Source organism: Anomaloglossus baeobatrachus, chromosome 4 (assembly GCF_048569485.1).
Source record: "Anomaloglossus baeobatrachus isolate aAnoBae1 chromosome 4, aAnoBae1.hap1, whole genome shotgun sequence".
Lineage (NCBI taxonomy): Eukaryota > Metazoa > Chordata > Amphibia > Anura > Aromobatidae > Anomaloglossus > Anomaloglossus baeobatrachus.
Window position 1 is genome coordinate 496281802 of NC_134356.1, and position 22717 is coordinate 496304518.

At 41.5% G+C, this 22717-nt stretch overlaps 1 long non-coding RNA gene across 1 annotated transcript in view; it reads right to left on the reverse strand.

Annotated features, from left to right (window-relative positions):
- Positions 1–5734: 5734 nt before the first annotated feature.
- LOC142301729 (uncharacterized) overlaps positions 5735–22717 on the reverse strand; it is a 93538-nt gene continuing 76555 nt past the window's right edge. Inside the window, exon 4 of the long non-coding RNA XR_012752873.1 lies at positions 5735–5808. This is a non-coding gene — a long non-coding RNA (uncharacterized LOC142301729). The remainder of the gene's footprint in view (positions 5809–22717) is intronic.

Consider the following 22717-nt stretch of genomic DNA (forward strand, 5'->3'; position numbering starts at 1 on the left):
TCCCGTCCCCTGGCTGACCCAGGGGAAGAAAAGTCCTCTTAGAGCCATGACTTGCTCATCTTGGTTTTTTTAGAAACACAGCGAGGGGACTCCAACCACAGTCTCCCTCGTTGCCACGATTTGGGCCACACACACCCCACTTGATTGGCATCGGTTGACCCAATTTTCAAGATGAAAAAGATTCTTTGCATGAAGCACTCTCAAAAATACGCGTGCCTTTCCCGTCCCCTGGCTGACCCAGGGGACGAAAAGTCCTCTTCGAGCCATGACTTGTTCATCTTGGTTTTTTTAGAAACACAGCAAGGGGACTCCAACCACAGTCTCCCTCGTTGCCACTAATTGGGCCACACACACCCCACTTGACTGGCATCGGTTGACCCAATTTTCAAGATGAAAAAGATGCTTTGCATGAAGCACTCTCAAAAATACGCGTGCCTTTCCCGTCCCCTGGCTGACCCAGGGGAAGAAAAGTCCTCTGAGAGCCATGACTTGTTCATCTTGGTTCTTTTAGAAACACAGCGAGGGGACTCCAACCACAGTCTCCCTCATTTCCACTAACTGGGCCACACACACCCCACTTGACTGGCATCAGTTGACCCAATTTTCAAGATGAAAAAGATGCTTTGCATGAAGCACTCTCAAAAATACGCGTGCCTTTCCCGTCCCCTGGCTGACCCAGGGGAAGAAAAGTCCTCTGAGAGCCATGTCCACATTGTCAGTGGACAGACACGTGTGCTTATCTGCCAGCAGACCCCCAGCAGCACTGAAGACAAGTTCCGAGAGAACGCTGGCTGCAGGACACGACAAGATCCCCAAGGCGTACGTGTCGAGCTCAGGCAATTTATCCAGATTGGAAGCCTAAAATGAGCAGGGCTCAAGTTGCACAGTAATGGCATCGATGTTTCCTTGCATATACTCATATATGTGTCTCCTCCTCTTTTTCCTTGTCCAGCTCTTTGTTTTCGCATGAGTATATGTCCTTGTCACTTTCCCATGTGTTTGTGTTGTGTTGTGAGTTGTTTATCACCTTTTGGACACCTTTGAGGGTGTTTTCTAGGTGTTTTTATGTGTTTGTGATTGCCTGCCATTGTTTCCTATGCAGTTCGAGTTCGGTTCGTCGAACGTTCGACGAACCGAACTCGAACGGGAGCTCCGTTCGGCGAACCGACCTCGAGCCGAACCGGGACCGGTTTGCTCAACTCTACTTCTGACAATCACAGCATACATCGAATTAAACAATTATTACAACTTTCTTAAGCTTTTCCCTCAGACTCGCACCCTGAATGCTGTAAATCAATTATAGCTATATTTAATCAGAAGTGTTAGAATTAAAGGGGCTGAACATGATTTTCTTCGTGGCTTATTCTTTAATAATGAAGTCAGCAAAGTCAATATTTATTCTGTCTTTTTCTCAATAAAAAAGAATATACGGGTGTTCCCAGATACAATATTTTCACATTGAAATGCAATATTTTATGTTAAATGGATGTAGTCTATAGAAATATAATTACTTATTTTACATTGACCCTGTGTAACCTCAGAAGTACATGGTTTAGATCTGGAATTTCCCATAGTTTCTTACTAGTTTGATGAGTAAAGTATTTTTTGGACTAAAAGACTAAGTTTTTTTTCCCCAAATTGAGGAGAAAAATGGGGTTACGTCTTACAGTCGAAATGTAAGTTACCTGGCTCTCTGTAAGGGGGCTGTGGCGGTGGTGGAGAGTAGAGATGAGTGAACCAGTTCGACAAAGGTTTGTTAATTTCAAGTTCAGTAAGAGCCCGAGCTTTTCCCTGATTTGTTTTAAAACAATGTTGCTATTTTTTTATAACATGTTATTCTTTTGGATAGGATTGTGGTACTGTATGATGAATTGGGGGATGTGTTTAATGAGAGTAGGAGGTGGGGACTCAAGAAAAGCCAGACGCACAAGGTTCCATTTTTTTCCTTAACATTATTTGCGGATGTTGCTGCAGTCAACCACGGCCCAGCAAACATCCACAACATTCAGACACAAGGTCTTGTATCATTGGCTGCCTAAGTCACGTCTGTCTGGATATAAAATGCAGACGTGCGGCGTTGGTGCCATTTTGTGAATGTTAAACATTAGGGAAGTTGCTACTGCCTCTACTGTCACCACTGCTAGCAGACAGTTTTTCTAAGGATTTCATGATAGGTAGTTGAGATAGATAGGAGAGTGATAGTGTAGAATAGGGACATGAAGAGTAGGGAAAGCTGTGTGCAACACAAACAATAGTGTATATTTGTAGTCTGTGCCAATTGTTGCTACTTTTTCTGTTGCCTGACCTTAATTTTTGGAATTGTGGAGACTCCAACCAGGGTCTCAAAATTGTCTATTGCCTGTAATACCATAGTTCTGGGAGCAAAAGGCCTATGCCTGTCTATCATCTTGCTTTTTCTGATGAAGGTAGAAATGTTGATTCAGGCCTTGTTACAGGGCCAATCCCAAGCATCCAGGTTGCTTTGTTGGACTATTTGTAGTCTGTCGCTAATTAATTTCACTTTTCCTGTTGCCTGATCTTAACTTTTGGAAATGTGGAGATTCCAAGTAGGGTCTCAAAATTGTCTTTTGTGTGTAGTGCCAAGGTTCTAGGAGCAAAAGGCGTATGCCTGTCTGTCATCTTGCTTTCTCTGGTGAAGGTAGAAATGTTGGTTTAAGTCTTGTTACAGGGCTGGTCCCAAGCATCCAGGTTGCTTTGTTGGACTATTTGTAGTCTATGCCAATTGTTTTCACTTTTCCTGTTACCTAACCTTTATTTTTGGAAATGTGGAGTCTTCAATTACGGCCTCCAAATTGTATTTTGTCTGTAATGCCAGGGTTCTAGGAGCAAGAGGCTTAGGCCTGTCACTCATGCATCTCTTGATTTTTTAAACTGAAAATGCCAAGCTATATTCTGTGTGTAAGTCAACGCAATGAGGCAGTGTTTAAATTAATATGGATTGAAGAACACAGTCACACAGCTGCAAAGTTGTGAACCACTATCCAGGCACAGATTGATCAATGACTATCTCCACTGAAACTTGAGTCAGGGAAGGAAATATGCGATAACGGTGCAAACCTGGTAATGGCACTACGCCTGGGCAACATTGCATGTTCACTGCATGGATCAACTTGGTTGTACAGAAATTTCTAAGGTACTATTCCAGCCTGGATGCGCTTCTGCAAAAGACACGGTCGCTGTATGCTCACCTGTTAAAATGGAAATGCCAGCCCACGTTTTGTGTGTTGCATGGAGCATACTTGCTTGGTATGCAAACACACTATGGAGAAGGGGGGAGTAACTGATGCTGTTATGTGTCTGCAATGTTTTTAAATATCAAGATTCCAAGGTAGGTCTCCAAGTTGTGTCTTGTCTGTACTGGTAGGAGTATATTAGCATCAGCCCTACACCTGTCTCTCATCCACCTCTCTATTTCTTATGTCAATAGTCTAGGAAGCTAATGGCTATGCCAAAACAGTAGTGCTGTGCTGTAAAATGTATTATTGCTGTTTTGGAAGCTTTTCAATCCCCCTAAAGGTGTTTTCTCTGCCTTGTGTTTGGCCTCCAATTGAATCAATAAGGTTAGAAAATTACAGTTGGGCAAAGGATTTGGTGAATGTATCGTTTGTTCGGTAAGGCTTGGCGAGCCGGACTTTGAAGGTTTCGCTCATCTTTAGTGGAGAGGGGTCACATCAGATAGGATTAAAGAACAAAATGATGTGGGGTCCCCCCTATTTTTCATAACCAGCACAGGTAAAGCAGCAGCTGTAGGCTGCAATCCTCACTTGTCAGCTTTACCTCGGCTGATTATGAAAAATTAAGGGGATCCCACACTTTGTTTTTTAAATTATTTATAATAATTTTAAAAAATGGTGTAGGTTCCCCTAAAATTTTTCATAACCAGCCAAGGCACAACAGACAGCTGAGGATTGCAGGATGCAGCTGCTGCTTTACCTCTGCTGGTTATGAAAAATAGGGGAGAACCCACATCATTTTTTGCTTTAATTATTTATTTTTTGGATAAATAGCTTTACTATCTATCTATTTATCCATGTATATATCTTTGCACATCATTTGCACATAAAAGCAACTTTCATTTCAGTATCATGCTTTTTTTCAGGTACGTGTCATACGGATGTCACACAGATATCACACACACGCATGGCACACGACTAACACATGGATAACAGACACACGGATGGACAAAACGGACTGTGTGTTTTTTAACAGACATGTGAAGGAGGCCTTAAGGGTACTTTACATGCTGCGATATCGGTACCGATATCGCTAGCGAGTGTACCCGCCCACGTCGGTTGTGCGTCATGGGCAAATCTCTGCCCGTGGCGCACAACATCGCTAACACCCGTCACATGGAGTTCCCTTCCCTACGACGTCGCTCTGGCCGGCGATCCGCCTCCTTTCTAAGGGGGCGGTTCGTGCGGCGTCACAGCGACGTCACACGGCAGCCGTCCAATAGCAGAGGAGGGGCGGAGATGAGCAGCCGGAACATGCCGCCCAACTCCTTCCTTCCTCATTGCCAGTGGACGAAGGTAAGGAGATGTTCGTCACTCCTGAGGTGTCACACATAGCGATGTGTGCTGCCACAGGAACGATGAACAACATCGTACCTGCAGCAGCAATGATATTTGGAAAAGGAGCGTCGTGTCGACGAGCAATGTTTTTTCCCTTTTTTGCGCTCGTTGATCGTCGCTCCTTGGTGTCACACGCTGCAATGTCGCTAACGGCGCCGGATGTGCGTCACTATCGACGTGACCCCGACGATATATCGTTAGCGAAGTCGCAACGTGTAAACCACCCTTTAGTCCTAGTCCGACCCGGAGTTTTAGTGTTCTCCTTTGATAACTGCTGTTTAATATATGTACTTACAGAATATATGTAGAATATAGAACACAGAGGTACAGTACTTTTGAGATCTAACATGTGAAATATTCCCATGGGTAGAGATATTTCTGACAGATATAATTATAGCTCTGCTTTCTAAAACACATACATTGTCCTTGATTGTCCTTGTCTAGTAGAAAGATAATACTTTAATAAAAATAGTCTGTTTAGACCTGGTCTGCTTTATAATGGTGGATTTCACATAACTGGGAGACTGGAGCAATCCAGTATAAAATGTAATCTTATGCACTGTGTCTATGCTTTTGCTTGATTTCTGACTGTAGTGCTGATACAAATCTGCTCCCTGAAAAGGGTTCATAAATAACAATTGGAATTATACAATTCATCTTACAAATCATATTGGGATGAAGGCAATGAAAAAACAATTCAATAAAAATTGTAAGATAATAGAGTTTGATGTTCACAGTCTTATCTTCCAGGGAAATGTAAAATATTGTTACTATTTGCTGTTTGCAAAGTCACAGCTGTAATAAAGATTAATTTTACAGACTAGGAGGATGCTTGCTTGCATTGGTGGTCTGTTTTTCGATGGCAAACCAAGCAGTAATTTCGGTTAAGAACACAAGTAGTTCATAATTTCCGGAAGCACATAAATTGAGAATAATTATACCGCAGATGTACAGTGGAAACACATCTGTTCACTTGTAGGCATTTGAATAATGCTGTGTGATCAAAACTTTAGACCAAGAGGTAAATTTGACACAAGTATTTTTCAGGTTGCCAAACTCGGATTTTTACAAATAGCAGAACAGGAAACGACTTGACTTTCAACTAAGTTCAAACACCTTTTACTTCTCATTAATTTAACCCACCTTGTAATAAATCCGAGAGAAAATCTGCCTGATTGCTTTTCATTCGAGGCTGCTGACATAATGTGCTTCTCTTCTGTAAGAAAACATGTTAGCGGATATTAGATGTCACTTGCTTTAAACAACAGGTCGAAGGATTAATTACTTTAGACTGCACTAAATGAACAGTATTAGAACATATTAATCATGCTAAACAAAGAACTTTGATTGTGAGTATATGGCCTCACTTCTATTATTGTTCTACTGTGTTTCCCATTCTCTGTGGTGGGGAACGTTAGGTTTCCAGATGCTACCTGTGCAGTGCTCAAAAATGACCCAGGTGGACTTGCCGACGTCTGTGGCTACTGGCATATACTTTGCTCTGCTATCTCTTAGGCCCATTTCACACGTCAGTGATTCTGGTACGTTTGTGCTTTTTTTAAGGCCTCTGCCACACTCACGTGAAAATCACGCACGTGCTGAGAGACACGTATTTCCCCTGCGTGTTGCGTGCAGGTAAGTACGTGTCTCTGGTACGTGCGGGACACGTGTGTTCTACATGTGCTATCCGCGATAGCACACGTAGAACCGGTAATTAACATACTCACCTGGTTCTTCCTGATGTCCGCGCTGCTGTCCGTGGTGCTGATCCTCGGTCTCCAGCCCTCCCGTCTCCCAGCTGCTGCTGCTGCCAGGCAGTGAAGTGAATATTCTATGAGATTAATGAGCGGCGGTCGGCAGCAAGAGGCAGCAGCAGCAGAGACAGGAGGGCTAGAGAAGGTGAGTTAATGTTTTGTTTTTCTTTCACTGACACGTGTGTTTTCTCCGACGCGTGTCACACGGGACCGCATCCACACTACACTCGTGTGGTACGGGTGCGGGCCATGTGACACCCGTGCTGCGGGAGAAAACACTGACATGTCAGCGCTTTGAAAAACGCACACACGTACAAACGCACACGGACACACGTTCCGTGTGGTTTTACGTGTGTGTGCCTGCTACAATATGGTAGCATTGCTGAACGTGTCTCCGTGCCGTCGGTACGTGTAAAAAATGACAAACACGTGTCGGCGGCACGGATGTGTGTCGCAGGCCTAAAACGTACCAGAATCACTGACATACGCAGACCCATTCTAATCAATGGGTCTGCTCACACATCAGTGATTTTTCACTGAACGTGTCTCCGTGCAGCGCGTACCCTTGGCCGTGATTCTGCACAGAGACATATCAGTTTTTCTCTGGCATCACTGATGACCCACGGACCACACTATGGTGTGGTCCGTGTGTGATCAGTGAAACACGTACCAGAAAATCAAGGACATATTAAATATTCAAAATTTTCAGCTTACCTTGCCTGTGATTCGCTGTGCCTGCTCCGCTCTTGGCAGCTCCTGCCTGGCTCATGAATATTCATGAGAGCAGAAAATGACGACCAGGAGGTAGGTGCTGAGAGCGGTGGGCGGATGCTGGAGAGCCGAGGAGTTCAGCACCATGGACAGCAGCAGTGAAGGCAGGGGAGTAATGTCCATATGCAATCACGGATCATGGATTGCACATGGACAAGCCACGTGTACCGTGAATCACGGAACACGGAGGGACATGTGCGTGTTTTACACGTCAGTGAAGAACGTCAGTGTTTTTCACTGACGTGTGAAATGGGCCCCAGGCCTCTTTCACACATCAATGCAAAACACACATGTTTTGCATGGTCCGTGGTGTAGGTGCGTATGTGTGTCCGTGTGTGTGTTTAGCGGGTGCTGTTAGTGTGCTATCTATGTGACATCCATAGCACATTAATAACATGATCTTCTATACTTACCTGTCCATGGTGCTGCTGTGTCCAGCGCTGCTGCTGCTTCCGGTCCAGTGCATATGCAATGAGCATAATGAGCGGGGGTCAGAAGCAAGTGACAGCAGTGTCGAAGACATCAGCACTGCAGACAGGTGAGTATAAAAAAATCATTTTATTTCACAGGCACGTCATTTTCTCCGGTACGTGTCACACTGATGTCACACGGATCACATCAGTGTATGGTAGGTGTCATGTGCTGCCAGAGAAAAATGGACATGTCGATGTGTGGAGCACACGGACACATGTATGCTCCATACGGACACACAGTCCATAGGAAAACATGCACATGTGCGCAAACCCATTGATTTAATGGGTATATGTGTCCCTGTGTCTCCGGTATGTGTGAAAACCGACATAACATGTATCGGAGACACGGATGTGTGAATGGGGCCTTAAAGGAAGCCTGACACATACAGAAACACTATTTATCTGCATATATAGGGTTAATCTGCATGTTAATAGCATTTAAATTCAAAAATTTTAGTCTTCAGAATTTTTATTCTGCCAACAGCCAATCATTTCCAGTCATTGGGGCTGTGCAAAGTGAACTTACCGTCCCAATAAAAGGGTTTGTAGGTCCATGGATCCCTGCCCTGAAGACACTGATCATTGCGGAATCATAATAATGTGAATTGTGTTTAAGTATGCAATGCAATTATGCATAAAGTGTAAGTGTGGCCAGCTAGTAGCCAAGTTAGATAATGCTTCCCAGTAAAGATAATAGGTTCTGCCTAGTGACAGGATGACTTAGGCAGGGAACAGTTAAGTTTTGTGGGTTGCCCACAGGAGAAGGAGCCAGCTGCAGGAAACAGCCGGAGAAATAGTTAGAAAGCTGTACTAGTGGAAAGTTTATCAAGAAGAATAAGTGTGCAAACCCGTCAGATACCTTATGCTGAAGAAGGTGGATGTTTGATGAATTTAAGGCCTGACCCTTAGGGTCAAACCGGGAAGAACGTATGCAAGGAGGACTCCAGTCAAGGACAGGTAGAGGGTCACCTCCGTTCCCAAGTCAGGAGTACCTGACCCAAACTCTAGAGAGGTTTCCTTAAAAGGGGGAATATTAATATATACCTGAGTGAACAGGACAGCTTAGAGAGTACAGTAGAGGAGCTTTGTCCAACGGCCATCAAAACTGTTATACAGAACAAGTCTCTTGGGGGGGGGGGGCGAGACCATGATCATGCTGGACTCTATGACTTTACTGTTTGAAACTGTGGTGCCAGGCAGCAAGTAGGAGTATGAGTAATAAAGAGCAATGGTAACAGGAACGATGGATCAGCCTAAAGGGAAACTGTGCCTTGAGGTTGATTGTAATGTAAAAGACTTGTTTAAGTATTGTGCCCAAAGTGATGGTGTGTTGGAATTAATGTGTGAAATATTAAGTAAAAGACTGTTGAAAAAGAAATCAGTATCTGTGTTTGTGACTCCCCAGCAGAAGAATCTTGGTCAGCAGAAGAGCCTAAACAGGTAGGGCCTGTACACACAAAGACCACACAACCAGCCAGGACCACAGTAACCACGACTCTGGAGGTGGCCAGCGTCTGGACAACTGAAGGACTGAGCCCTCGCCTGCGACTATTGCCTCGAACCACCTCCACATAATCACTTACTGTACAGTGAGCATGTCTGTAATTACGTCACTGCAATGTGATTGACAGCTGGATTTGCAGTGTACATTATCAAAGCAGGCTGTCACAATCATCTTGCCAGGGATTGAATACAGCTGGGTTCACTGTTAGGGCTTGCTCACTTTAACGTTCAAATAAAACGTGCTGTGTGAGAAAATCTCACATTGCACTTGGACCAATGATAATCATTGATGAAGGTCTGAAATGCTATTTTTTTACTTATTTATCTTGTATTTTTATTTTTTTCTCATACCGATTCAGCATGAGCAAAAAGTCGCAGCATGCTGTGATTGGGAGCATCTCTCAGAACACGCCCACACAAGTCTATGGGTGGGAGTATATGGAAAAATGAATCTCTCCTCCTCATCAGTGCTCCGATTCTCACATGTGAAATAGTTGGAGGACAAGGAATGACAATCGGATTACGCTTGCAGCAGAGATTGAGCCGAGTGCCATTAGCATATTGCATTTAAAAGTGTAGCGTTTTAAAAATTATATATCGATGTAGCAATGGTTAAAAGACATAGACCACAGCACGGAGATATCACTGCACAGAAAAGTGTAATTTGACATCTAACTCAAGATCATTCGATGGCCTTTGTAATGTTAACTTATCTTAATCCACTTAAAGGGAACCAACCACCAGGATTTTCCCACATAAAAGTAATGGTAGTGCCATGTTGGCACTAGCATAGGGATTACAATCATACATTCACTTTTCAGATTGGATCTTTGATTGCAGAAAAATACTTTGATAAAGGTCTAGAGATTGGTGAATTCTTTGATTGACATGTGCAACAGGGCGCCCCTTTGTGGGTCAGGTCCTACGTGTAAATTCCTCCTCAGGCGTCCTTTTGGTTGAAACTTTTTCTTTATTCTAATTTTGCATGGTGCTGCCATTGCCGCTGTTGGCGGCGCATGCACATTGCTAGAGTCTTCATTGTAATGGCACTGGAGTCCACGCATGTGCGCACCGTGATCTCCTGCGCCATTTTACTGCAGAAACTGTGGAGAAAATTATGAGCGGCATCAACGCATTCACAGAAGAAAAAAAAAAATCTGCGCATGCGCCAATGCCACTCATAGTCTTCTCCACAGTGTCTTCAATGAAATGGCGCCGGAGATCGTGTACGCTCATGCACTGACTCCGACACTATTTTAATGCATGCCTGCCCCATAGCACACGTCAATCATGCAATACATCAATTCCTGGACCTTTATCAATGTTCTTTTCTGAAATAAAGATCCAATCTAAAAAGTAAAGGTATGAGTTCATTCACCATACTAGTGACAGTATGGCACTGACTTTTCTTTATATGGGAAAATCCTAGTGGTTGGTTCCTTTTAAAAAGCACCTTTCACAGGCTTTTACATTATGAACTATACATTCCTGCATATTTTTGAAGTAATAAATATTACCACATTTTTCTTTCCACTTTATAGTGGAGATACAGGGTGCAGAAATTACTCGCACCTTAAGATCTTTTTTTTATTATTCAACTGAGGTTGGTGTCGGAAAATGATAGGTAAGAACTACGGATTAATATGTGTACCCATCAAAAAGGCAACAGTTTTAAAATTTTTAATTATTATAGGGATTTACTTTTTTTTGGATACATATTCAACTGAGCAGTTTATTTCAGTCAACTTTGTGGGAATGTACTCTCAACCCACTATGACTCTCCCCAGTCATAAAAAGGCTCTGACATAGTCTTTAAAAAGTGGAAAAATATATGCCTACAGAGATGGTCAGAACTGTGCCAGCCTGGTGACCACGCAGACAACACCTCCATTCCTGGTGCATCACTAAGAGGAGCGCCATCCGGAACTTCCTGTCAGTGACACGCTGAGAGTGAAGCCATCAGAGCTTCCGACCAGCGGACAGAGTAATGATCATAGACCCAGCTGGTGACCTAAGGTGGAAGATCCTACTACTATATATGCCTTCCTCTACACAACAAGCATTACCCTGATAATAGCAAAGATGGTGACCATCCAAATTTTTGGCCCCTATGGCAATGAGCATCACTTCATGTATAACAAGGGTTAAATGAGGAGGCTGATTTTACCACTTGTTTGTGAACATTATGATCAGTAGAATGAGAAGGGGGAACATATAACCCTTTGCCATTCAGCATGTACAGATACGTCCAGAAATATTTGGACAGTGACACAAGTTTTGTTATTTTAGCTGTTTACAAAAACATGTTCAGAAATACCATTACATATATAATATGGGCTGAAAGTGCACACTCCCAGCTGCAATATGAGAGTTTTCACATCCAAATCGGAGAAAGGGTTTAGGAATCATAGCTCTGTAATGCATAGCCTCCTCTTTTTGAAGGGACCAAAAGTAATTGGACAAGGGACTCTAAGGGCTGCAATTAACTCTGAAGGCGTCTCCCTCGTTAACCTGTAATCAATGAAGTAGTTAAAAGGTCTGGGGTTGATTACAGGTGTGTGGTTTTGCATTTGGAAGCTGTTGCTGTGACCAGACAACATGCGGTCTAAGGAACTCTCAATTGAGGTGAAGCAGAACATCCTGAGGCTGAAAAAAAAGAAAAAATCCATCAGAGAGATAGCAGACATGCTTGGAGTAGCAAAATCAACAGTCGGGTACATTCTGAGAAAAAAGGAATTGACTGGTGAGCTTGGGAACTCAAAAAGGCCTGGGCGTCCACGGATGACAACAGTGGTGGATGATCGCCGCATACTTTCTTTGGTGAAGAAGAACCCGTTCACAACATCAACTGAAGTCCAGAACACTCTCAGTGAAGTAGGTGTATCTGTCTCTAAGTCAACAGTAAAGAGAAGACTCCATGAAAGTAAATATAAAGGGTTTACATCTAGATGCAAACCATTCATCAATACCAAAAATAGACAGGCCAGAGTTAAATTTGCTGAAAAACACCTCATGAAGCCAGCTCAGTTCTAGAAAAGTATTCTATGGACAGATGAGACAAAGATCAACCTGTACCAGAATGATGGGAAGAAAAAGTTTGGAGAAGAAAAGGAACGTCACATGATCGAAGGCACGCCAAATCCTCTGTAAAACATGGTGGAGGCAACGTGATGGCATAGGCATACATGGCTTTCAATGGCACTGGGTCACTTGTGTTTATTGATGACATAACAGCTGTCAGGTTTCCGGGTTTTCCAGTTCTCTTTTGACAAAAGCTTGCCCTCGGTTAACATGGAGTTTACTGTTCTGTTGCCCTACTTCCTGTCCAGCTGCTTAAAAGGCCGCCTCTAAGCCTAGTCCAGTGCCTGAGTATACTGCTTGCTGTGTGCTCCTGCCTTGCTGCTTCTAATTCCTGATTGCCTTTGGATCCTCCTGAAAGAATGCCGACCGACTCTGGACCATACCCGGTTTCTTCAAGCTGTGCCTGGACTCCGTCTGCCGTCTGTGTTCAGCACTTCTGCCCGGTTCCTTCTGGTTGGTAACCACTCTGGACTATCATCCCGTACGGACACTCCTGGACTTTACCACTTGCCCCTTGTGTCCCGGCTGCTGCGCATTTAGGCCTTCCGGGGTGATTGCCGGACAGTCCCTGTATAGGGGTTCGCTCTGGTGGTCTCCCTGGGGGAGTCCGGTGCGTGGTCCCGGGAATTCCCTTCGCTCCGTTTCGGGAAAGTATTTCGTGTGTTTGTTCTGCTGTGTTTGTTCCGTTCTGTACCTACCGTGGTTACATATTATAAACATCTTGTACCAAGAACTCGTCTCTGGTTGTCATTGCCCTAACGCTATCGAAATCCTCAGAACATACAATAGTATTACAACAGCAGACAAGAGTAGCCGGATGAATTCTGAAGTGTACCGGGATATACTTTCAGCCCAGATTCAGCCAAATGCCGCAAAGTTGATCATTCGGCGCTTCATAGTACAGATGGACAATGACCCCAAGCATACAGCCAAAGCTACCCAGGAGTTCATGAGTGCAAAAAAGTGGAACATTCTGCAATGGCCAAGTCAATCACCAGATCTTAACCCAATTGAGCATGCATTTCACTTGCTCAAATCCAGACTTAAGACGGAAAGACCCACAAACAAGCAAGACCTGAAGGCTGCGGCTGTAAAGGCCTGGCAAAGCATTAAGAAGGAGGAAACCCAGCGTTTGGTGATGTCCATGGGTTCCAGACTTAAGGCAGTGATTGCCTCCATAGGATTCGCAACAAAATATTGAAAATAACAATATTTTGTTTGGGTTTGGTTTATTTGTTCAATTACTTTTGACCTCCTAAAATGTGGAGTGTTTGTAAAGAAATGTGTACAATTCCTACAATTTCTATCAGATATTTTTGTTCAAACCTTCAAATTAAACGTTACAATCTGCACTTGAATTCTGTTGTAGAGGTTTCATTTCAAATCCAATGTGGTGGCATGCAGAGCCCAACTCGCAAAAATTGTGTCACTGTCCAAATAGTTCTGGACCTAACTGTATATCAATATAATGAGGAAAGTGTAATGTGCCGCCTTCTCATTATGCTATTTCTTGTAATGCTCATATTCAATGAGTAATATCAACCTCCCTTCATTATCCTTAAAGTGATGCTCATTGTTTTAGGGGACTAAAATGGGGTCTTTAAGTTATATTAACAAATATGGCAGCCATTTAAATTATCAAACCAATGGTCATTGTATAGGGGAAGGCTATTAGTAATACTTACCTACCCAGAGTAGGTTTCCCACCTTCAGTCTGCAGCTTCTTCTGTGAAAATTCTCACTCCTTTGGTTGCTGAGAAGCTCTGATGTTGTTTTACAACTATGTTCCCAATATGTAGGTGAGAAGAAGTGCAGGGAGAGAGGTGTTCCTGATAGTGATGTGCTGGAATCTAAGACATTGTCAGCACAGTCCCTTGACCACACTGATGCCATTCTAACCATCTCTAAGAGCTGTTTATATTGGGCAGAACTGTGGGTGTATACTTTTCCTACATTATCCTACTGTCGATCAAAATCATAGTGTGTTGAAAGTAGAGATGAGTGAACCTTTCAAATGCCAAATCTTATTGAACAAACGCTACATTCGCCAAACTGTTGCGGATATGAATGACGAACCTTTTCAAATCCCATTGGATTCAATGGGAGACCAAACCTAAGGCAGAAAAAAACACCTTTAGGGGGATCAAAAAGCTCTCAAAACAGCAAAAATACATTTTACAGTGCAGCCCCATTGTTTTGGCATAGCCATTAACTTCTTAGACTATTGCCATAAGAAATATTAAGGTGGATAAGAGACAGGTGTAGGGCTGGTGCTCTCATACCCCTATCAGTACAGACAAGATACAACTTGGAGATAAATCTTGGAGTCTTGAGTAGAGTTGAGCGCGGTTCGTGGTTCGAGGTTCTCCAGTTCGGGGCTCGAGTGATTTTTGGGGCTGTTCGAGATCGAACTAGAACTCGAGCTTTTTGCAAAAGCTCGATAGTTCTAGATACGTTCGAGAACGGTTCTAGCAGCAAAAAGCAGGGCTTTTTACAGCTACAGTGTGCAGGAGCCATCGCTGGCAGCCTGCCAGAAGCTGGTAACCAAGATAAACATCGGGTATCCAAGCAAAGCGCTTTGGTTAGTAACCCGATGTTTATCTTAGTTACGTGCAGGAAGCCCACACTTCCCCGCTCAGCTCGCTCCGCCCCCTCCTGCCCGCGGCATGTACACATACACACACACACATACACACACACACACACACACACACACACCCCGCTCGGCTTACCTGCGGTGATGAAGTCCCGCCATCCCGACCTCAGCGCTGTCACTGTCCTCCATGGCCGCCGCTTGTCACATCACCTCTCGCTTCCGACCCGAGACTAACTAGCGGTGACGTCACGGACCTCTCGCGATACTTGGTGTGAAGGCGCCGGGCGGTCATTGAGCTCAGTGACAGGGGCTGTCAGTGTGCTGGAGATCAGCGCAGGTAATGTACCTCGCTGACAGCAGCACTTGTCATGCCCTGCAGAAACCTGGGCTGACCCATTGATGTTAGCTCAGGTCACTGCATTGCTCTCCCAGCCAAATGGGGAACATTCTGCTCTTCATTGACTGGGACAGTGTGGGTCGTCATGGCAACCCCTTGGATTACACCAGACCTGGATTTGTTTTTCATTCTAATAAATTGGTTAAAGAGGGAATGTTTTGGGGAGTGTTTTTTCAAATAAAAATGTGTTTGTCGTCTATTTTTTTTTATTACTGACTGGGTTGGTGATGTCGGGTATCTGATAGACGCCTGACCTCACCAACCCCAGGGCTTGATGCCAGGTGACATTACACATCTGGTATTAACCCCATATATTACCCCGTTTGCCACCGCACCAGGGCACGGGATGAGCTGGGGCGAAGCACCAGGATTGGCGCATCTAATAGATGCGCCACTTCTGGGGCGGCTGCGGCCTGCTATTTTTAGGCTGGGGAGAGTCCAATAACCATGGACCTCCCTAGTCTGAGAATATCAGGCCCCAGCTGTCTGCTTTACCTTGGCTGGTGATCCAATTTTGGGGGACCCCTACGTGTTTTTTTTTTAAATTATTTATTTAATTTAAAATAACAGCGTGGGGTGCCCTCAGTTTTGGATTACCAGCCAAGGTGAGGTTGCCAGCTGTGGTCTGCAGGCTGCAGCCGTCTGCTTTACCCTAGCTGGCTACAAAACTAGGGGGAACCCTACGTCATTTTTTTTTTCATTTTTTTGGCTAAATACAAAGCTAAGCACCCCTTAGTGCCACATGAAAGGCACCAAAGGGTGCTCCACTTTTTCTCCACTTTTTCTCCATTTTTTTCTCCATTTTTTTCTCCACTTTTTCTCCACTTTTTCTCCACTTTTTCTCCACTTTTTCTCCACTTTTTTCTCCACTTTTTCTCCACTTTTTCTCCACTTTTTTCTCCATTTTTTTCTCCACTTTTTCTCCACTTATTCTCCACTTTTTCTCCACTTTTTCTCCACTTATTCTCCACTTTTTCTCCACTTATTCTCCACTTTTTCTCCACTTTTTTCTCCACTTATTCTCCACTTTTTCTCCACTTTTTCTCCACTTTTTTCTCCACTTTTTCTCCACTTTTTCTCCACTTTTTCTCCACTTTTTCTCCACTTTTTCTCCACTTATTCTCCACTTTTTCTCCACTTATTCTCCACTTTTTCTCCACTTATTCTCCACTTTTTCTCCACTTATTCTCCACTTATTCTCCACTTTTTCTCCACTTTTTCTCCACTTTTTCTCCACTTTTTTCTCTACTTTTTCTCCACTTTTTTCTCCACTTATTCTCCACTTTTTCTCCACTTTTGCTCCACTTTTGCTCCACTTTTTCTCCACTTTTTTCTCCACTTATTCTCCACTTTTTCTCCACTTTTTCTCCACTTTTTCTCCACTTTTTCTCCACTTTTTTCTCCACTTTTTTCTCCACTTATTCTCCACTTATTCTCCACTTATTCTCCACTTATTCTCCACTTATTCTCCACTTTTTCTCCACTTTTTTCTCCACTTTTTCTCCACTTTTTCTCCACTTATTCTCCACTTTTTCTCCACTTTTTCTCCACTTTTTTCTCCACTTATTCTCCACTTTTTCTCCACTTTTTCTCCACTTTTTTCTCCACTTTTTTCTCCACTTATTCTCCACTTATTCTCCATTTTTTCTCCATTTTTTTCTCCACTTATTCTCCACTTTTTTCTCCACTTATTCTCCACTTTTTCTCCACTTTTTCTCCACTTTTGCTCCACTTTTTCTCCACTTATTCTCCACTTATTCTCCACTTTTTCTCCACTTTTTTCTCCACTTTTTTCTCCACTTATTCTCCACTTTTTCTCCATTTTTTTCTCCACTTTTTCTCCACTTTTTTCTCCACTTATTCTCCAATTTTTCCTCCACTTATTCTCCACTTTTTCTCCACTTATTCTCCACTTTTTTCTCCACTTTTTTCTCCACTTATTCTCCACTTATTCTCCATTTTTTCTCCATTTTTTTCTCCACTTATTCTCCACTTTTTTCTCCACTTATTCTCCACTTTTTCTCCACTTTTTCTCCACTTTTGCTCCACTTTTTCTCCACTTATTCTCCATTTATTCTCCACTTTTTCTCCACTTTTTCTCCACTTATTCTCCAATTTTTCCTCCACTTATTCTCCACTTTTTCTCCACTTATTCTCCACTTTTTTCTCCAGTTTTTTCTCCACTTATTCTCCACTTTTTCTCCACTTTTGCTCCACTTTTTCTCCACTTATTCTCCATTTTTTTCTCCACTTATGCTCCACTTTTTCTCCACTTATTCTCCACTTTTTCTCCACTTTTTCTCCAATTTTTTCTCCACTTTTTCTCTACTTTTTCTCCACTTTTTCTCCACTTATTCTCCACTTATTCTCCACTTTTTCTCCACTTTTTCTCCACTTTTTCTCCACTTATTCTCCACTTTTTTCTCCACTTATTCTCCACTTTTTCTCCACTTATTCTCCACTTTTTTCTCCACTTTTTTCTCCACTTTTTCTCCATTTTTTTCTCCACTTATTCTCCACTTATTCTCCACTTATTCTCCACTTATTCTCCACTTATTCTCCACTTTTTCTCCACTTTTTCTCCATTTTTTTCTCCACTTATTCTCCACTTATTCTCCACTTATTCTCCACTTTTTCTCCACTTTTTCTCCACTTTTTCTCCACTTTTTTCTCCACTTATTCTCCACTTTTTTCTCCACTTATTCTCCACTTATTCTCCACTTATTCTCCACTTATTCTCCACTTTTTCTCCACTTTTTCTCCACTTTTTCTCCACTTATTCTCCACTTATTCTCCACTTTTTCTCCACTTTTTCTCCACTTTTTTCTCCACTTATTCTCCACTTTTTCTCCACTTTTTTCTCCACTTATTCTCCACTTTTTTCTCCACTTTTTTCTCCACTTATTCTCCACTTTTTCTCCACTTTTTCTCCACTTTTTCTCCACTTATTCTCCACTTATTCTCCACTTTTTCTCCACTTTTTCTCCACTTTTTCTCCACTTATTCTCCACTTTTTTCTCCACTTATTCTCCACTTATTCTCCACTTTTTCTCCACTTTTTCTCCACTTATTCTCCACTTTTTCTCCACTTTTTTCTCCACTTTTTTCTCCACTTATTCTCCACTTTTTCTCCACTTATTCTCCACTTTTTTCTCCACTTTTTTCTCCACTTTTTCTCCACTTTTTTCTCCACTTATTCTCCACTTTTTCTCCACTTATTCTCCACTTTTTCTCCACTTTTTTCTCCACTTTTTTCTCCACTTTTTCTCCACTTTTTTCTCCACTTTATTCTCCACTTTTTCTCCACTTATTCTCCACTTTTTCTCCACTTTTTTCTCCACTTATTCTCCACTTTTTTCTCCACTTATTCTCCACTTTTTCTCCACTTATTCTCCACTTTTTTCTCCACTTTTTTCTCCACTTTTTCTCCACTTTTTCTCCACTTTTTCTCCACTTATTCTCCACTTTTTCTCCACTTTTTCTCCACTTTTTCTCCACTTATTCTCCACTTATTCTCCACTTTTTCTCCACTTATTCTCCACTTATTCTCCACTTTTTTCTCCACTTATTCTCCACTTTTTCTCCACTTATTCTCCACCTTTTCTCCATTTTTTTTCTCCACTTATTCTCCACTTTTTCTCCACTTTTTCTCCACTTTTTCTCCACTTTTTCTCCACTTTTTCTCCACTTTTTCTCCACTTTTTCTCCACTTATTCTCCACTTTTTCTCCACTTATTCTCCACTTTTTCTCCACTTATTCTCCACTTTTTCTCCACTTATTCTCCACTTATTCTCCACTTTTTCTCCACTTTTTCTCCACTTTTTCTCCACTTTTTTCTCTACTTTTTCTCCACTTTTTTCTCCACTTATTCTCCACTTTTTCTCCACTTTTGCTCCACTTTTGCTCCACTTTTTCTCCACTTTTTTCTCCACTTATTCTCCACTTTTTCTCCACTTTTTCTCCACTTTTTCTCCACTTTTTCTCCACTTTTTTCTCCACTTTTTTCTCCACTTATTCTCCACTTATTCTCCACTTATTCTCCACTTATTCTCCACTTATTCTCCACTTTTTCTCCACTTTTTTCTCCACTTTTTCTCCACTTTTTCTCCACTTATTCTCCACTTTTTCTCCACTTTTTCTCCACTTTTTTCTCCACTTATTCTCCACTTTTTCTCCACTTTTTCTCCACTTTTTTCTCCACTTTTTTCTCCACTTATTCTCCACTTATTCTCCATTTTTTCTCCATTTTTTTCTCCACTTATTCTCCACTTTTTTCTCCACTTATTCTCCACTTTTTCTCCACTTTTTCTCCACTTTTGCTCCACTTTTTCTCCACTTATTCTCCACTTATTCTCCACTTTTTCTCCACTTTTTTCTCCACTTTTTTCTCCACTTATTCTCCACTTTTTCTCCATTTTTTTCTCCACTTTTTCTCCACTTTTTTCTCCACTTATTCTCCAATTTTTCCTCCACTTATTCTCCACTTTTTCTCCACTTATTCTCCACTTTTTTCTCCACTTTTTTCTCCACTTATTCTCCACTTATTCTCCATTTTTTCTCCATTTTTTTCTCCACTTATTCTCCACTTTTTTCTCCACTTATTCTCCACTTTTTCTCCACTTTTTCTCCACTTTTGCTCCACTTTTTCTCCACTTATTCTCCACTTATTCTCCACTTTTTCTCCACTTTTTCTCCACTTATTCTCCAATTTTTCCTCCACTTATTCTCCACTTTTTCTCCACTTATTCTCCACTTTTTTCTCCAGTTTTTTCTCCACTTATTCTCCACTTTTTCTCCACTTTTGCTCCACTTTTTCTCCACTTATTCTCCATTTTTTTCTCCACTTATGCTCCACTTTTTCTCCACTTATTCTCCACTTTTTCTCCACTTTTTCTCCAATTTTTTCTCCACTTTTTCTCTACTTTTTCTCCACTTTTTCTCCACTTATTCTCCACTTATTCTCCACTTTTTCTCCACTTTTTCTCCACTTTTTTCTCCACTTATTCTCCACTTTTTTCTCCACTTATTCTCCACTTTTTCTCCACTTATTCTCCACTTTTTTCTCCACTTTTTTCTCCACTTTTTCTCCATTTTTTTCTCCACTTATTCTCCACTTATTCTCCACTTATTCTCCACTTATTCTCCACTTATTCTCCACTTTTTCTCCACTTTTTCTCCATTTTTTCTCCACTTATTCTCCACTTATTCTCCACTTATTCTCCACTTTTTCTCCACTTTTTCTCCACTTTTTCTCCACTTTTTTCTCCACTTATTCTCCACTTTTTTCTCCACTTATTCTCCACTTATTCTCCACTTATTCTCCACTTATTCTCCACTTTTTCTCCACTTTTTCTCCACTTTTTCTCCACTTATTCTCCACTTATTCTCCACTTTTTCTCCACTTTTTCTCCACTTTTTTCTCCACTTATTCTCCACTTTTTCTCCACTTTTTTCTCCACTTATTCTCCACTTTTTTCTCCACTTTTTTCTCCACTTATTCTCCACTTTTTCTCCACTTTTTCTCCACTTTTTCTCCACTTATTCTCCACTTATTCTCCACTTTTTCTCCACTTTTTCTCCACTTTTTCTCCACTTATTCTCCACTTTTTCTCCACTTATTCTCCACTTATTCTCCACTTTTTCTCCACTTTTTCTCCACTTATTCTCCACTTTTTCTCCACTTTTTTCTCCACTTTTTTCTCCACTTATTCTCCACTTTTTCTCCACTTATTCTCCACTTTTTCTCCACTTTTTTCTCCACTTTTTCTCCACTTTTTCTCCACTTATTCTCCACTTTTTCTCCACTTATTCTCCACTTTTTCTCCACTTTTTTCTCCACTTTTTTCTCCACTTTTTCTCCACTTTTTTCTCCACTTTATTCTCCACTTTTTCTCCACTTATTCTCCACTTTTTCTCCACTTTTTTCTCCACTTATTCTCCACTTTTTTCTCCACTTATTCTCCACTTTTTCTCCACTTATTCTCCACTTTTTTCTCCACTTTTTTCTCCACTTTTTCTCCACTTTTTCTCCACTTTTTCTCCACTTATTCTCCACTTTTTCTCCACTTTTTCTCCACTTTTTCTCCACTTATTCTCCACTTATTCTCCACTTTTTCTCCACTTATTCTCCACTTATTCTCCACTTTTTTCTCCACTTATTCTCCACTTTTTCTCCACTTATTCTCCACCTTTTCTCCATTTTTTTTCTCCACTTATTCTCCACTTTTTCTCCACTTTTTCTCCACTTTTTCTCCACTTTTTTCTCCACTTTTTCTCCACTTTTTCTCCACTATTTCTCCATTTTTTTTCTCCACTTATTCTCCACTTTTTCTCCACTTATTCTCCACTTTTTTCTCCACTTTTTCTCCACTTATTCTCCACTTTTTCTCCACTTTTTTCTCCACTTATTCTCCACTTTTTCTCCACTTTTTCTCCACTTTTTCTCCACTTTTTCTCCACTTTTTTCTCCACTTTTTCTCCACTTTTTCTCCACTTATTCTCCACTTTTTCTCCATTTTTTTTCTCCACTTATTCTCCACTTTTTCTCCACTTTTTCTCCACTTTTTTCTCCACTTATTCTCCACTTTTTCTCCACTTATTCTCCACTTTTTTCTCCACTTTTTTCTCCACTTTTTCTCCACTTTTTTCTCCACTTATTCTCCACTTTTTCTCCACTTATTCTCCACTTTTTCTCCACTTTTTTCTCCACTTTTTTCTCCACTTTTTCTCCACTTTTTTCTCCACTTATTCTCCACTTTTTCTCCACTTATTCTCCACTTTTTCTCCACTTTTTTCTCCACTTATTCTCCACTTTTTTCTCCACTTATTCTCCACTTTTTCTCCACTTATTCTCCACTTTTTTCTCCACTTTTTTCTCCACTTTTTCTCCACTTTTTCTCCACTTATTCTCCACTTTTTCTCCACTTATTCTCCACTTTTTTCTCCACTTTTTTCTCCACTTTTTCTCCACTTTTTTCTCCACTTTTTTCTCCACTTTTTCTCCACTTTTTCTCCACTTATTCTCCACTTTTTCTCCACTTTTTTCTCCACTTTTTTCTCCACTTATTCTCCACTTTTTCTCCACTTATTCTCCACTTTTTCTCCATTTTTTTTCTCCACTTATTCTCCACTTTTTCTCCACTTATTCTCCACTTATTCTCCACTTTTTCTCCACTTTTTCTCCACTTTTTCTCCACTTATTCTCCACTTATTCTCCACTTTTTCTCCACTTTTTCTCCACTTGTTTCTCCACTTATTCTCCACTTTTTCTCCACTTTTTTCTCCACTTATTCTCCACTTTTTTCTCCACTTTTTTCTCCACTTATTCTCCACTTTTTCTCCACTTTTTCTCCACTTTTTCTCCACTTATTCTCCACTTATTCTCCACTTTTTCTCCACTTTTTCTCCACTTTTTCTCCACTTATTCTCCACTTTTTTCTCCACTTATTCTCCACTTATTCTCCACTTTTTCTCCACTTTTTCTCCACTTATTCTCCACTTTTTCTCCACTTTTTCTCCACTTTTTTCTCCACTTATTCTCCACTTTTTC